General features: G+C 36.2%; 1 protein-coding gene across 1 annotated transcript in view; it reads right to left on the reverse strand.

Moving 5' to 3' along the window:
- The window catches only part of B3GALT1 (beta-1,3-galactosyltransferase 1), a 524933-nt gene that overhangs the window by 269873 nt on the left and 237026 nt on the right, over positions 1-18034 (reverse strand). The gene's annotated exons all lie outside the window — the stretch shown is intronic.

The raw sequence follows: 18034 nt of genomic DNA on the forward strand, positions 1-18034 counted from the left end.
TTTATTTCTTTATTTGAGAGAGAGAGAGAGAGAGCATACACACCAGAGCACAAGCAGAGGAGAGAGGCAGAAGGAGAAGCAGACTCCCCCCTTAGCAGGAAGCCCAATGTGGGGCTCAATCCCAGGACTCTAGGATCATGACCAGAGCCAAAGGCAGACATCCAACCAACTGAGCCACCCAAGGATCCCCTTAATGCACTTTCAGAAATAACCAGACCAAGTTTAATGAGAGGAGGCTCATATAGTAAAAAAAAAAAAAAAAAAAAAACCAAACTCTTACTTTGGTTATCTTTGATAGAAATAGGGGGGTGCTTATAGGGAAAAGTTCTGTTTCAGTGAAAAATTATAACCTATCTTTATATATATATATATTCAGAATATATATACATTCTTTATACCATTTTCATCTCTTTGTAAATTGGACCTTGCATCTTTGTGCATTTTGTCAGTAATTAAGGTTTCTCATTTATCTTTCACCCTTTTGGCTTGGTGTCAGTGAGAACTAAAACTCAGCTGCCCAGATCCTTATCTAAAAAAGGCCTGCAAGCTGAAGCTTCCATGCTCTGCTCTGAAAAAAGAACCATGACTGTGACACTGATGTCTATGTCATCAGCAGAGACACTCAAACTACAAAATAGGATTCATCTGATGGCCACTGCTTGTTCTCGCTCTGTCATCTAAGGATGTTTCAAGCCCAACATCTAGAAACCTTGATTCACTGACCTCTGGATTAAAACATTGGGTTTATATTGTGTTCTAACCACTAAGCTTTGGTGTTTTGTTTGTTTGTTTGTTTTTGTTTTCACAGAAATGCCCCTCATTAAATGTCTGAATGCTCACACCAAATAGAGGCCTCATTTGCTGGACACCCTCTTTCCTACTGCACCACTGCCTCCAGAAATGAGACACAACTGTTGATCTGGACTGACCTATTCCCAGGACCCAGAGACTGATTCAGGAACACACAGTGCAATGTACTTCGATTTGTTCTTTTCTGTGTTTTTTCCCCCATATATGTTTTCCTCTTCCTTTACAGATCTCTTATCTTATAACTTTCTAACTCAGATCTCTTTCCCTAGCTACCAACATGATTTTTAATATACAAAGCTTCTTAAATTTTCAAATGGGGGAGTGAAAGAGTTTTAAGTTTCCTACCCTAAAATATGCCACTCTGATGTAAGAATTATTTTGAGTTAAGGGCAAATGAAAAGAAGAAGATACAGAATCTCAATCTCAATCTCTCTCTCTCTCTCTCTCTCTCTCTCTCTCTTGCTCTCCTCTCCTTCTCTACCAGAAAGGGAAGGGTGATTTTTAATCATGGGAGACAATTCTAGGCTCTTATCAGCCTAGAGATAGCACTGAGAGGAATCTCCATGACAAACCTTACTAAAACAACCCTTATCTTCCATTAGTTTCCCTCTGCATTTATCTTCCCACAGTTTGCCACTTTTAAGAGCCTAAGCCCCTTTTCCTTTGTCTTGTCAGTTCTCTAAAAATTTATTCTTTGTTTAGATGTTATATAAAGATCTAACAACCCTGTTGAGTTACTCATCACTTAATTCTTCCACTGTACATGTTAAAAAGATTCTCTTTTTCTCTTGTTAATCTTGCTTTTATCAGTCTAATTTCCAGAGCTTCAGTTGGAGAATCTTGTAGGGTAGAGAGAGAATTTTTCCTCCCCTACAATATCAAACACAGTGTTTCAAGTATACAGATAGCAAGTTTTAAAATATTGAGAAATCTGAGATGATGTTCACACTATCTGGAAAAATGCACAGTAGTTTGAGGTATTGATACATTAAGATGGTTATTGAAAACAGAGTAAGGTGACAGATACAATATTTGTAACATATATTGGTGCACTGCAATTTACCTTTTAAAAAACATCTTTTAGCCTTCTAACGTCTCAGAGAAGAGGCAGCTTTTTGATACTTTTAACAAAAATAATGACCTTGACAAGCAAGAGAGAGAGCAGGGAGAGAGAGGAAAAGGAGGATAGAAAGGAGAGAATACATTTCTAAAATTTCTTTACCATATGAACAAGAATGTCTAATCACGAAAGTGACCATAGAATTTCTTCCTTAATGAAGAGAAGATGTTCCTTTTGCAAATACACCATGAAGCTTGCAGTCTTATTGTAGGAGGAAGAAATGACATAGGGAAATAGAAGTAAAGACTGCTTCTTGTCATTTAAGGGATAGCAAAAAAAAAAAAAAAAACCAAAACCCAAAAAAACAAAACAACAACAAAAAAACATGGACAAAACAATAATAAGATAAAAATGGTAGAGTGTCAGACTCATGAGCCCAAATCTTGCTTCTTTAGCTGAAGCTACAAGTGTGTTACAGATGTTTAAGGCAACACTGAGAGAAGAGGAATTCTTTTTTCTCTCTCTGATGGTGCCCTGAGAAAAGAACGTCATGTGGAATAAACTCTTTCCAACAGGAAGCTGCCACAATCAAGTCATAGGGTGGGATGGAATGGCCAGGCCATTGAGCATAGAGAGCGCTCTAGCTTCATGACTCTTTCCATGCCTACAAGGCAGGAAAGCTGGTTGAGAGCCAGTGGGGCACTTTGAAAAAAAAAAAAAAAAAAAAAAGGAAAGTTCAACATGAATATGAGACAGAGCTAGCCATCATCTCTGGGCCATGATAACGACAAGAGAGGTTAGATGGAGGGTTACCACTCTAAGCTCTGCAAGAGGTCCCCATATAATATCCAGAGATGACCCCACATGGATGATTTGTTTGTAGCCTTCTTCCTGCTGATGCAAACTTAAGGATCAGCAGGGTGCCTGGAGAACCCCTCCTGGTCCATGTACTAGACCCCTAACCCTTCTATAGCCCAAACACTATCTTAGGAAGGGTCAAAGTAAGAGAGAAAATGAGGAAACTTTTTTTTTTTTTTTTTTTTTTTTTTTTTAAGAAGCAGGTAAATCTAGAGACACTAAATTATTGGCTTGGCCATGTTTGGACTAACTTTAGTTTGTCTCTACTTTCTACTACTTAGTATGCAGAGGATAGGGAAAGAGATAAGAGCTGTTTTATAGAATAATGGCACTATATTTTCGGCACATCTGAATATACTGTGAGGACGTCTGTGATGTCACTGCAGTATTAACCACAAAGCCAGTTGCATAACACTTACTACTACTGCTAAAACATACCAACTCTGAAAACGGGTGGTAGGCAGTGGCACTCAGTTTTCAGAACCATTTCAAATTTTCTTGCTTTGGGGTAAGTATGGAGAGAATGAAATCCCCATGTTAGCTAAAAGAAGAGAAATCTAGCCGGATTCCAAAATAATTAAACTGATCAACCAGCTCTAAGATATTAGCAGCTGCTGTTTTAATCACTAATGAGATAGTCAGATCCTATAATCTGGGAGATGGACCAAAAAACCTGGGCTTGGTTTTCCTTTCATTATAAATCTGTTCACGGGAGAAGAGCTATCCTTCTATCTTAGTGCTGTCACTCTGCAAGCTGCTGATAACCTGTGGCAGAGAGGGAGCCCTGCTGTATCACCATGACACGTAGACACAGAGGAGCAAGCACATTGAGTTTAATGGTAATTAACAAACACAACCATAATGCAGACCTAAGAAATTATTTCTGCAGGACTCCCCTGACTCTTAACAGACAAATACATAAATAGGAAGGGAAGCTACCTTCTGGAAATATTTGGAGAATGCTCCTCAAACAATTTACAAACTCCTTTATGGTTTTTCAAAAGCCTCTGTTCCTGAAATTAACGTCCTGATTTAATGGATGTTACATTGGTCTTGCAATACAGTTCTCTGTCATTACTTTGTTACTCATGATTTTCACTTCATATAACTGCATGAATGGCACAGGAGACTTGGCAGGACTGGAATAATAAATACCTGGGTCACGAGAACCATGCAATATAAGGGTGTCTAAATGTATCTGCTTTTAAAGCAACAAACAATCCAGCAAAGGTATTTAGTCTGTTTCAGTTGTATTCAAGGCAAGTGTATTTTCCAGGGGATTAAAAATCTCAAAGATGAATAAAGGAATGATTATAAATTGTTGACTAAATTAATAAAAAAATAGTTGAAGAAGTACGATTCTAATGATTACTAGCAATTTACCCTAGCATTTCCAAGGCATAATTTTTTAAAACATTTTGTATGTACCTTTACTAGAGCAAATACTATATTATATTGAAATTATATATTGCAAAATTGTTTCTATAGGTAAATGTGGGCATGTTTTGGACAGGGACAGCTTTTACAGTCTTACTATAATGCTGTTTGGCACTCAAAGCTATTCAATGATAACAAATGAAACTTTGTCAGAATGGAAAACACTGAAGATGAACCAAGTCGGAATACTACTGAATAATTCTTTTTAAAGATTTTATTTATTTACTTGACAGCTCAAGGAGGCAGAGTGGCAGGCAGAGGGAGAGAGAGAAGCAGGCTCCCCATGGAGCAGGGAGCCCGATGCCATGTAGGACTCTATCCCAGAACCCTGGGATCATGACCCGAGCTGAAGGCAGATGCTTAACTGACTGAGCCACGATGGTGCCTCTACTACTGAATAATTTTAAGAGCTTATTAATTTTAAAAAGTTTGGGGATAAATAAAACATAGTATTCTTGGGCTGGAGCCTAGAATGGGATTAACGGAGAAGAGTACAATTTATAAAAAGCGATTTAAGAGACCATTTTGATCACCTCCCCCTTTTAAAAATCAGATCTATAACAGAAACTGTAGTGAACATAACTCAATGTCTACAGACCTTCCTCTGTAGTCCCCTGCAGCCTCCTCCCTCATTTTGCTCCATCATTACAAAGCTAGAAGACGCCTGGAAAGGAAGTCTTCTTTCTACCTTCATCTGGGACCATTACTGCACTCTCCAAACAACACTGCAGAGATTTGAAGGGAAAAATCCAGTCCCTCCCTACTTCCCTCCCTGGATGTTAGGAAGCAAATTTTTTTTTTTTTTTTTTAACCAGTTGAAGTGAAACTGACCTAATTGAAAAGCAAGGAACTTTTCAAAAGCTTATTAATATGGTGATGTAGAGACAGGTTCAACAAAGGGTACTTTGTGTTTCTACAGGATGGTTGGTAGGAGGCTGCCTGTATTTCTGTCTCTTTTGAGAAGTCAGATATAATTTCTCACTGGGGCTCCAGTGGCTTTCTCCTTGGGGGTCCCAAAGCTGGGGAACAGGGTAAGGAAAGGTAAGGGTGGAGTCTGGCTTTCACTGGAAGACTGAGAGAAGGAAGAAGAACAGGTAAACACCCAGTTGGGTAAGAGAAGTAAGTGTTGGATTAACGTGCCACTTTTAACAAGTGGGTTGTTTGAGGAATTAATGCAAAATATGTTTATAAAAGCATTTCTGTTTCAATTTCATCATCTAAAAACATTACACATTTTAGTATCATACTTAATCTAAGTAAAGGCAGAAACCCATTTTAAAAGTTATCTTTTCACGAGCCCGTCTGTGGCTTACCAGAGAACTTGCCCAACCACAGAAGAAAATGCAGTATGATACTGAGGAACTACATCAAACTTTCTTAATTTTATTCAATACTGTGTTTCCCCAAGTTGTGAAGATGCTGCAAAAAATGATCAACGTTTATGAAGTACTAATCTGATACATGCAACAGTCTAAATTTAGTTTTAAAAAGTTGAACTTCACTATTTTTCCATCTCCTATATAAAAGCTAGGCACTTGAAAGAAAATATATATATATATATTTTAAAATCCCCTAGCCTCTGCCCTTCAGGAGTTGGTTTTCAACAATGTATTATGTAGAGGCTAGAAACTTGAAAGGCAGAGATGTTGCCCTCTATGAGTGGGAGAAAGACAAAGAAAGCAACAATTATGATAAAATAGGATAAGCACTATGATAAAAGAAGCCCAAGGTATGGTAGCATCAGGGAAGAACGGCTTCCAACTCAGCTAACCTCCTCTTTTTCTCAGCAGTGTATCAAAATGCCAGTTACTACATCTTGTGTAAAAAGCTTCCTATTTCTGAGGACTTGAACGCAGAGGTTATCAACTCTTTTGAATGTCAGCATCTCTTGAGGATGTTTTGAAAATGTACCTATGTCCAAACTGCTCAGGAGAGGCAGAAATCTAGAGATTTCTAGAAATTTTAATTGTTCTTAGGTGGAGACAAAGAACCAACATTTAAAGAAGAAAAAAAATCTGCCAACTGTTTCTGCTGTGCAGTTAAGGCTCAGAACCAGATCCTTCTCCAGATTTTCCTGATTTTTTAATGCAAAATTGTAAAAGAGAATCATTGAGGGCTAGAGTTGCTTCCTATAAAATTTCGTTTTAAGGGAGGAAAGGATTGAGGAGAGGGTCCTGAAACCAAAATTGGGGTCATGAGGTTAAACAAATTCAGCAAAGGACATGTAACATTAATAGGGAAAGGCAATGTCATGCTGCAACTAAATTCATTCTCTGGAAGACTTATTATAAGCAGGCAAAGAAAGTCAATGAGCAATGTAAAAAATGATTTAAGTCTTGCCACTGCCATTCTATCTGGGGGCAAGCTCTGTCAAAGAGTATTTAGTGTTTCGCCCTACTGCCACAAACTTATCACCATCTGTTCCTTTTGTACGTTCCTCTCTTTCTGCTGAAAGGAAATGCTTCCCACTATATTATTAGGTTTCCTATTATACACATCCCATACTGTGGTTTGAATATCAGAATTTTGCAAGAAAAAAGCAGCATATTTGCCCTCCAAATGTCCTCATGACTCTCAATACTTGTTAATTTCCACAGCATCCCTGATTTTCAACTTCTGGGATTTCCCTGAAACACGTGGAAGCAAGAAAAAAAGATTGTGCTAAAGTGCAGGAGCATACCTACATTCTGACCCAGCCTATTTTTGTTTCTTCACCTCTATCAGGACACCTGTTTGGATTTTAAGAGAACTCTTATAAGAACATCTGTTGCAGTTTCTCTGTTCTGTGGAGAAAATACATTTATTAGAGAAGATATCTATGCTTGATTTTCAAAGCTGAGTTTTTTTCTCCCATAAAGCACTGCAAAGAAAATTTTGTTTGAGTATATTGAGGCAAATGGGGAAAATCCTGGCCTCATGCTTATTTAGACATTATTCTGGTGGCACTTTAAAATTCAATTTCTCCTAAGAGAAGTAACACTAACAGAGAGAATGTAGATCTGGGGACCCCACAGTGTGGGGTTACCAGCATTGCATTTTGATTTGTCCTTGGACAAATTTAGAATTTTTCATTAACCAAGCTTCTGCAACTATAATAGGAAAAATTTTCCTTTATTCCACTGAGATGATCTGGGTATCCTCTTCTTGCCAGGAAAGTTGGCTAAGTAATTTCTGAATGGCCCCTTCCATAACTCAATGCTGGGATTTACAAGCAAACAAGACAGACTGTTCAATGCCAATATAATGCCGAACACTCATAAGCAGAAAAAAACAATAACAAAATGAATTCACTAACATTTCTGTTGCTTAAGGTTTATGGTAGATAATAAATCCCTGACTAGAATTATGTGAGATAGAGAAAACACTTGACTGCTTCATTTATGCTGGGTTTTTATATACTCATTTTCAAAGGACAGTTTGAAAAGTTAAATGTCTAATAGGGTTATAGGGCAGATTTTTTTGTTGTTGTTGTTCAGTAGGAAACATCTTGTTTGACTTCTCTTAACATTTTTCAGTAAATTACTATGGGGATTCTAAATTAATTTTGCTAATTAAGAATGCTCTTGAGTGAAGTAACCTTATACTGCTGCTTGATATTTCTTTCAAAACATTTCAGGACCTGTAGGAAATTCATTGCAATGTGTGTAATCCCTGAAGCCATATTTAATATGAAAGAAAATCCCTACATTATATACAAATCAGAAATATGATTGAATTAAGAGGTACAGGTGAGTCAGGAAAAGAAATATATTCATTATTAAAGGCATCACAAAATATAGATTAAGTGATCAATGAATGCATATGGACTAATTGAAATCAACAGTTTACTGTTTCCCCAGTCTTAAACTTCAGCATATCATTCTGTCACTTTATACAAAAGCTGATGATCAGAATAAAAATAAAGGTGTTTGTTTTTAATTGATTGATAGACCATTGTTAATCTAGTGTCATCTTTCCTTTTATAAATGAGTATCCTGAGACACAAAGCAAGGACCTTTTCAATGTAACTGAGATCCTGCTGGCACCAGTATTAGAATTCTGGTTCCTTGGTTTCGATTTAGTTGTCTTCCCATCATAAAAGTCTTTTTATGTGCCAGGCATTTACTAAATATTGTGGTGGGGTGAGGAGGATGCAGAAGGTGGTGAAAGTATTATAATCATAAAAAGAGAAGGAGATTTCATAATTATCTTTTGAGGTTATTAAGATTTCATATTCACTGACAGAAAAGAGCCATCGGTTTCACATGCTGTTTATATGACCAAGTGGCTGCCTGTACAAGAAGAGAGGACTCAGTATATGAGGAGAGGAGAGGAAAGGAGAGAGCAGTCACCGACATGGAGAAAGTCCCTACGTACAGTAAGCCTAGTGCTCATGGAGACCTGGGATAGTGGTAGATAGGAAAATCAAATTGGGATTTTTGTTGTCATTCTCACCAGTAATTTCTCCTTACAAACTGTATGATTTGGAGTTTAAGGATAGGTACCACACATTATACAAGGACAGTAAGGGAGTTTTTATTTATTGGGTTTATTAGAAGTCTAGGAATTTAGAGACAATTATATATGGTTGAAGGGGTAACTGAAAAACCAAAGAGATGTACAGATATATTTCAAAATTAATTAGAAGTTAAAAATGTGAACTCCTGTTTTTAAAACATTCGGGAAGCCATTAAAGTCAAGTTATGATGATGATAATGAATTATTCCATTGGTTCACCCACCTTTGTTCTTTGTACATGGGAGATATAGATAATCTGCACTGAGTGACATAATTGAGTAAGCCCACAGATTGCCTATATAAAACTTCAATTAAGACGTGATTTGGAGATAGGCATTGTTAGCTTTGTAAAAATGTATTTCAGAAAACTTTCCACAGTACCTCCCATGATATTCTCATACTCAAAACAGAGATATGTGCGCAGAATGATAATATGGTTAAGCAGATGCAAAGCTGGTTGAACTACTGTATAAAGACTGTGAGATTAGTGAATCAGTTTCACCCTGGCAAGAAGACCCCTGTTGGTGTGCCAAAGAGTTCTGTACTCAGCCATGTCTTGCTGAACATTATTATGAAGACTTGTATAAAGATGTAAAGAAAATCCTGTCATATTTGCAGATCTCACAGAACTAAAACCTATAAAACAGCATAAGGGTCATAAAGCAAACAGACAGGCTGGAATGAGCAAACTAACAGGACTGGATTGGTGTCCTGAGGGAGTTCATATCTAGACTGAAGACAAAACTGGATAGTCAGCATTTGACCATCTAATCCCAATATGAAAAGAATACAGTCTATAATAATAGTGACAACTTTTATTTTAGCCCTTCTATGTGTGTACCTGTACATTTGATCCTTAAAATAAGGCTATGAAATAGTTCCTGTCATTCCCATTTTACAGATGAGAAAATGAAAGCAAGGAAGTAAAACTACTTTCTGTAAGTCATAGAACTAGTAATTGCAGAGGAAGTGAGGATGGAGAGCACAAGCCATCTAACCTGAGATGCACTGTATCATAAATGCTGCCCCCAGGTTTCTTTCTTTTTCTTTTTTTTTTTTTTTAGATTTTATTTATTTATTTGACAGGCAGAGATAACAAGTAGGCAGAGAGGCAGAAAGGGAGGAGGAAGCAGGCTCCCCACTGAGCAGAGAGTCCAATGCTGGGCTTGATCCCAGGACCCTGAGATCATGACCTAAGCCAAAGGCAGAGGCTTTAACCCACTGAGCCACCCAGACGCCCCTGCTCTTAGATTTCAAAAGCCAACTACACAAGCACAGGTTAGAGGCTTTAACCCACTGAGCCACCCAGATGCCCCTGCTCTTAGATTTCAAAAGCCAACTACACAAGCACAGGTTGTGAGAGGAGACACTGTTTAACAGTCCATAAGCGAAAGATTTCTGTGACAGAGTTCAACATGAGGCATCCGTGTTGCCAGAATGGTTAATGGTATCTCTAGCAGCATTTGTGGAGAAATTTATCTAGATCAAGAGAAATAACATTCTTGTTCTTCCATATGGTGGCTTCCTGCTTCAAAATCATCCATCATCTAATTTTATGCCCTCCGCACTTCCTGCATTTATATTGACACTGATAAAGGTACTTGAGTCATTAACGAAGAAACAGTAATATAAAACAAAATATAGCACAATTTGAGCTCAATAAAAAAATTTTGAGAAAATCTGAGCAATTAGTAAATAAATCAAGTTGATGAAGATAGCAATCTAGATGAGTGAAACGGAAGCCTGTGAACTAGCCCATTCACTCCTTTTTCAGTCATATTAACATGCAAGTACCACATAGTCATTTGGATCAAATGGGATGACCTTCACGTTTCCTAAATAACCAGACTTAACTTACTTACTTATTTTCTTTCTTTCTTTCTTTGACACAGAGAGAGGTCACAAGGAGGCAGAAAAGCAGGCAGAGAGAGGGCGAAGCAGACTCCCTGCCGAGCAGAGAGCCTTATGCAGGGCTGGATCCCAGGACCCTGACACCATGACCTGAGCCGAAGGCAGAGACTTAACCCACTGAGCCACCCAGGTGCCCCTAACCAGACTTTAACATTCACTTCATTTGATCATATAGTCACTGTTTTTTTCTTCTTTTTAGTTGAATGCTACTAGTTCAATTATGCTAAGAAAAAGGGAACTGGATCTACATTTAGTTGGCTTCCATCTACTCTAATTATTACAGATTAACAATTTTATCAGATCTTAAATTTGAATTTTAAATTCAGGGCTAGATTTCTAAATTCTCTGTGATCTATTTTTTAAAGATTTTTTTTTAATGTTAAAAATGCTCTTGTAGACTTTTTATAAAATATTTATATTTTATGGCATCAAATTTGAAATGTTATGCTTTCTCTAATGGTCTGAGGATTGATGAAGGCTTGGATCCTGTAAACAAAATAATTTTGGAAGTAAATTTAAAAAGATCTGGAAGCAAAATAAAACTGAAGTTTCAAACTTTTTGACAAGAAATTTGTACTACAATCCATTTTGCTACTCTTCTATATATCTTTGGTTTTAGAAACTAATGACAAATATTTATACAATAGGAAAAGAAAACTCAAACATAGATTACTCACAGGATGTACAGAAGCTTCATCTCTCGAATCGTACCTCAAGTTATTTACCTTCGGTCTTTGTTCCCCCCTGATAAGCCAATAGTCATGTTCAGTACACATCTTGCAGATTATTGGAACTGGTTATTTTTGAAGCCCATTCATTTATATAATGAACTTCAGAAACTATACATTAAGTGAAAAAAATCAAGTACAATAGTCTATTTTTAATCATGAAGACAATACTAATTATAATTCTCCAGATAAACATACATAATTACAGTAATTACAACTCAACAATAACTCACTGGTACTTACTATTATAAACTCATAAACTATTATTCAGTACCCTATAAAATTCAAAATCTAATTGAAAGTGCTAGTTTAGCATAATTCCCACAAGCCATCATTCTTTAATATTCTGGAATGAATGAGGTTTTGGTTGAGCTATTAATTGATACTGACAAGCAATAACCATTGGAATGAAACTGCAGTTATGACTGGCAATTAATCACATTTGCTGTCATCTCTGGTGTCAAACAAAATTCAGTACTATTCTAAATAGTTTTTAAAAGTTTATACCTTTGATGTTTCAATTCACTTAATGGAAACCAAAAACAGTTTCCTGGAATAATCAAGTGGTACCTAAAGTGTACCTAGTAAAATATGAATATTGCATTTTCTTAGTATAAAAAGCTTTTGTTTTTCTTCTGAAATTATTTTCAGCATAGGTCTGTGGTTTTTTGCAGACCAGGAAAATCTTCTCATCCCCCACACCCACCTGCATTATCTCAGCACATCTTTTTGACTCACAGATCACCTTTGGACATTGTAGAAATTGCACATGTAGAGAAACTTGGGAGCAGGAACTTTAGTAAGCATCATTAAAGACTTCAGATAATTTGAGAGCGATCTTTTAGAAGCTTCAATTGATCAATGTCTCTTTGAGTCGGGGAAAGGAGGCAGCAGGATTTAATTTCCTTTCCCTCATTTTTTTTCTAATTAACAGGGCAACTTAGCAATGTTCTTTCCCTCTAACCCACTGCATCCATATAGAGCATTGTCTACCCCAACCTGATCTGTTCAAAGTCACTGGAACGTTCCTTTTGGCACCAACATTGTGACCTTAGGACTGAAACACAGTAATGTATTTAGTTGCAAACCAAGCAAGGTCATCTACTAGATAATCACTTCAAGGGCAGTATTAACAACAAAAGATCCAATCCCAGATAAATTAAGCACTTGGGGTGAAGTGGAGGTTGTGACCTCAAAGGCAGGTGTCTACCAGATACTCAAGCAGATACACAGGCTTAATTCAATATTCATGAATCCCAATTCTTGTTTGCTCAGTGAGACATGTCTACAAAGAAAAAGTCTTGTTTCATTTTACATGCTTACAGTTTGTGGCAAGTTTAATGTACTGAGATAGTTAATCCTCAATAAACTAAGAAAAGAAATAAAGCATCTGTTCACTCTAAGCTCCAAATCTGAAAAATGTTTTCTGGAAGGGTCTTCCATAAAGCTGAAAATGCCAACAACTTAAAAATAAAAAAGGATTTATGTGCTATAATTAAAAACTTGAGTAGACAGAGCAAAGTTACTTATTTAGAAATATTTCTAAATGCATAGCATTTATATATGTTTCAGGAAATGTTAGTAAAGAACTTACTAGCAAGCAGACACTTAGAAAAGAACATTATACTAATTACCTACACTTATTAATAATGTAAATAGAATGAACTTATTTTAATTATTCTGTTTTTTCCTTAATTTCTCTTTCTACTAATTGCTTTTATGCTCGTTATTGACCTATATTAATATAAAGAGGCAATGGCCAAGACTTAGATTCCATGCTGTTTGAAAGCTGCCTCAATATAAAATGACCTTTTCTTCCTTGTTATTTATGGTCCTGACGCTGCTAGGTTTTGGCATCTTTTTGTTCGTTTCTTTCAAAAGTTATTTAAGTTCTACTCTGATTTTGGATTCTCCTCTTTCTCTTCTTCCTTTTCTCCTGTTGTTTTCCTAATTGTAACTTTATAAAATTTCAAGTGTCTATAAAATGTCAAACTACTCAGGGAGTGGGTCAATTATTTTCAGTTGTCTGGAGTTGTATGTTTCGGCTAACTCATGCTGGCAGATTTCCTACAAAAAAAAAAAAAACTTGCTTAAATTCAGAAGTGCAACAGGAACAGTATTGGGATTCTTTCAGTTGATTAGAATTGCAATTTGCTCTTGATCCTTGAGAAGTTCAGGTTAAAAATCCTGTTGCATAGCTTGGAGCTTTGGTATCTGAATTGAACCCAGTCTGAGTACATGCTCAGAGCCCATATGCTTCTAGAAGAAACTTTGCAGCACACCTCTGTATGAGGTGCTTTGGGTAAGATCCAAGTGAGATTTCTCTCCTTTCCCATTTAAGTATCAATCCTGTCTTTGTCTGCCTGTTGCCCTTCAGTCAGAAACACAGAACATTCACAGTAGAACATTCTATTTGCTCTCTCCAGACCTATCAAATGCCTGACTGCCAAAAGTGGTATTTAATAAAGAGAGTTAAAGGAAATCCTTTCCCTATCTGGTCTGAGCTCCAGTCTTGTATCAAGTTCCATGACTGGAAAAGTGCACAACTGAGTGACATGTGATTCTCCCACTGTAGAATCACCGATACAGAATTATACTTAAATGTGAACGTACAGCAATAACATAGCAAATACAAGAAATACTACACAAAAGAATTCTTCCATGTTTTCTGTTGAAGTTCTTATCTGCTATGTTGTTTAATGTCTCCTATAAAAGTCTCATTTCCCTCCATGGTAAATTTCTTTTACGCTCTGATACCTAGGAGAAATGCCTCTCTTGAAGAAATGGAAAGCTTCCTTTCACCAGAATGAGAATTATGTAACTTAACAGTTTCCAAAATAGTTTTAAGAGAAAATTATTGTGGAGGATGTTATTATGTATGAAAAGTGAAAAAGTCTATGCCTGTGAAACTAAATTTGTTTAACAATTGAACCAAGATTAAAAAATTGAAGAGGTTTCTTTTTAACTGTAGGATGTCCTCAAGACTTTGATTTGCTCCTGTGTACTGCGAGTTTCTAAGAGGGAGATTTAACAGCCACATGGTTCCCAGCTCACTGAAAGATATAACCCTTGTTTTCAGAAGGCTATTAAAAATCTTTTCACATAACCAAAGAACTAAAGAAAAATCTAAAGAACATGTTTTTGAATGCTAGGATAAATTTTTTTTTTGCGTTCCTTTTGACTTAACTGCTAAGAAGCACAAAGCTAAATATACCAGTCAATCAGAGTATCCAAAACAACTCTTTAGTTAATATAATTCCCCCATCTCATTAAAAATTATAACACTCATCGTTATCCACTACACAATCTTGGAAGCAATAAAGTATAAATGCATGAAACTTTAACACTTATAGCATTATTGAAAACACTGAGAAAAACAAGCATAGTGACAGTGGTTTTCAAAAATCAGTTTACTCATCACTGCCACTATCATTTCACTTTATTTAAAATATGAAACTTCAACATCTGATCCCTTTGTTCAAGGGATACAGAGAGCTTCATACATCCTTGAGATGGCCTTGGATTATCAAAACCAAATAAAAATTCCATGCATAATAAAAGACAACTCCTATATTTAAATCACAGGATTACATTCATTTGAACACTATTTGAAAAATAATCAGGTATTATTATCTACAGTCTTGCAGATTAATTCTATTTCTTATTTTTTTAAGTTGTAAAATACAGTTTCCTAATCACCAAAGCCACTGTCTTACTATTGATTTAATATTAGCCACATTTCTCAGTTAAAAAAAAAAAAATCAGATCTTATTCAGGGAAGGGAACATCATTCCCCTTTAACTCAGCTTCTTTAAAAGTACCCTTTCAACAGGGCGCCTGGGTGGCTCAGTGGGTTAAAGCCTCTGCTCAGGTCATGATCCCAGGGTCCTGGGAGGGTCCAGGGATCGCCCTGCATCAGGCTCTCTGCTGAGCAGAGAGCCTGCTTCCCTTCCTCTCTCTCTGCCTGCCTCTCTGCTTACTTGTGATCTCTGTCTGTCAAACAAATAAATAAATAAAATATTCAAAAGTATCCTTTCAAATCTGTGTCCTCATAAATCACCAAAGAGCTTGTTAAAAATGTAGATTCCATGGGCCATTTCCCAGAGTCTGATCCAGTAAGACTGCATGAGTCCTGGAATCTCCATAGTTAATCCCAAGTGATTTAGACGGTGGTCTATGGTCCTATATTTTAAAAATTGCTTTTGAAGAGCATGTTGCCATGAGAGACAAACTTTAGTTGTACTTAAACTCAATTTCCTTCCCAGTCCAAGAGGGCAAAGCCACTAGCACTACTTGGGAAAGGACTTACAGTCACTCAGGGCTTCAGCATAGAAATGCCCACCCTTCCTTGCTTCATAAACCCTCTTAAATCTCATTCCATCCATACTTAAGCAGCACACTTTGTTCAGCATGGACATGTGGGTTCTAGATGCAGCAATGTTGTTAACCAATTACTTGGCTCAATTAGTAAATCCCATAACTTTACTTCATATCATTCAAATAGTACATTACATTGCATTATTCCAAAAATCACAATCAGTTTCAAAGTCCTGTGAATTAGTAAACTTTGATTTTTCTTGTTTATTTTCTCTCCATGTTATTTGATCTCATCTGGTTTTGTTTTTGTTTTTTTAAAAATGAGCTTTAAGGGTAGTTGGGTAATTTTTTTTCCTAATAACCTGACTCGTCTTTTATCAAAATACCACACATTGTCTCCATTCTCTTTCAGAGATAAGATGTAAGAAGAAGTAAAAAATTTGAGAGCACTGTGACTTTATCAGGAGCTCACTAGTAGTCCTTTTGACCCCACCTGGTAAATCCACTGGGCCAGACAAAAAGGTTTGTATGCTGAAGCATCAAACATTTAAAAAAGAAAAAAAAGTGAAAGCATTCAGAATTCCTCCACCCCCACCTTTTTCTTAAACTGGCAAAGTAATTGAATGTAGATATAGACTGAATATAAAACTGTTGTGAAAGTGACAAAAAGGTTTGATTCTTCCTGAAGAGAAAATTTCAACACATACTCTTCTTCGTCTCCAGTCAAGCCAGTGATCTCTGTTTTTGTGGAACAGAAAAGTACATAATATTCATTTGGTTTGGTTGAGTTAAAGCAACACACGACCTTTGTCTTCTATACCAGCTATGAAGGGAAAACAACAGGCATCTGTTGCCTGTGGGATGAAGTGTTGTCCGTGATCACCTTGATAATCAGTGCAGGGCTATGGCTAGAACACAGGCTTCTCTACTCCAGTACTCTGCCCTCTAAACCAAATGAAACACAATACAACAAAACAAAAAACCCAACAAACAAACAAAACAGGGGCCACCCTGTGTCCTGCCAAGTATTGGTTTGTTCTTGATATCCAAGATACAATGTTTCTCCATTTAACTAAAATTTTAGAACTAAACAGTTTAGATATTAAATAAAATATAACACATCTAAAATTTCAGTTGGGTAGCCAAATATTCTGTAGCCAAATATATTCTTACTTTGCATTAAGATAGAAGGTAAAAATATCCATAACTTTTTACTAGAAAAGATGAAATTCTTGGTTTACAAAGGATATTTGGTCAATATTTCTAATTCATAAATGTATACAATATAAGGTGTTTAAAATGTCTTTAATCACATAATCCATCTCCAAAGTCACTTTATAATTTACTTTGTATAAAAATAAAATTAGAAAAAAGGAAAAAAAAAAGTTACATGTGTCATATAGATAGCTAACTGTATCACCAGTAATTTCGAAGTAGAGATACAGTGTTTTTCCATAATGTAAAGTTATCTACACTTTATAGCCAGATGGCTCATTTTAAGGGATGAGCTCTGGAATTACAGAGAGGTAGAACTGAACCCTAGATTAACTCAAGAGCGCATTTCTTCATTTCTCCAAGCCTTTTACCTCTTTAAACTTCACCTGTAAAACTGGCACAATATTACCTACAGAAACCTTGCATGTATTAAGGAGTAAATCAATTTTGCCACAAGAAAACAATTATTCCTAAGTAGGAGACCGAAGGAAAGCATACCTATAATAGCCATTCCTCATTGAAACTGCAACACAGGAAAACGTCGCAAGTGAGAACATCATGGATTAATGAAGATGAGGATATCCAGTCTACTCACCGTCTATTTCTGTAATGCTTTGATTATTATTCCCCCACTGTCTTACCTCCAAACTTTAATAAAGCAGCAAGGTTTTTCAGTTTAAATATTTTGATCATGATAAAACCATTTTTATTGAAATAAAGGTTTTTAAAGATAGGAATTTATGAAAGATTCTAAAAAGACCTCCTTATGCTACAGTAATCTCCCCATGGCATCCTTATATTACATTTTTAATACTTCCACATGCATGCTTGACAATAATTGCTTCTAAAAAACTGTACATCCCCACTATCGTGCACTATAGATAGATAAATTTAGAAGTAGAGCTTTTTCACATCAAAGAATTTTAAGTGTTTTGTTTAGTTCTTATAAGAGTGTTTAGCCTCTTCTATCCCAATGCCTCATTTGTGCTAAATTTTAAGCCTCATGATTAAACCAGTATTCTTTTTCTCTAACCTCTGAGGAGGTGAATGCTCCATAATGACGATTTAAAATATATTCTAGATAATGTTGCCAAATCCTTCCACCTGGAGAGATTTCTCTTTCCATTACTTGTCCTTCAGATTACCAATGAAAATATAAAAGCTTTTTAAAAAGGGCAATTTTAAATAATCAGGATTTGGC

Source organism: Mustela putorius, unplaced genomic scaffold (assembly GCF_011764305.1).
Source record: "Mustela putorius furo isolate JIRA1106 unplaced genomic scaffold, ASM1176430v1.1 tig00003869_pilon_pilon_pilon, whole genome shotgun sequence".
In the NCBI taxonomy this organism is placed as follows: Eukaryota; Metazoa; Chordata; class Mammalia; order Carnivora; family Mustelidae; genus Mustela; species Mustela putorius.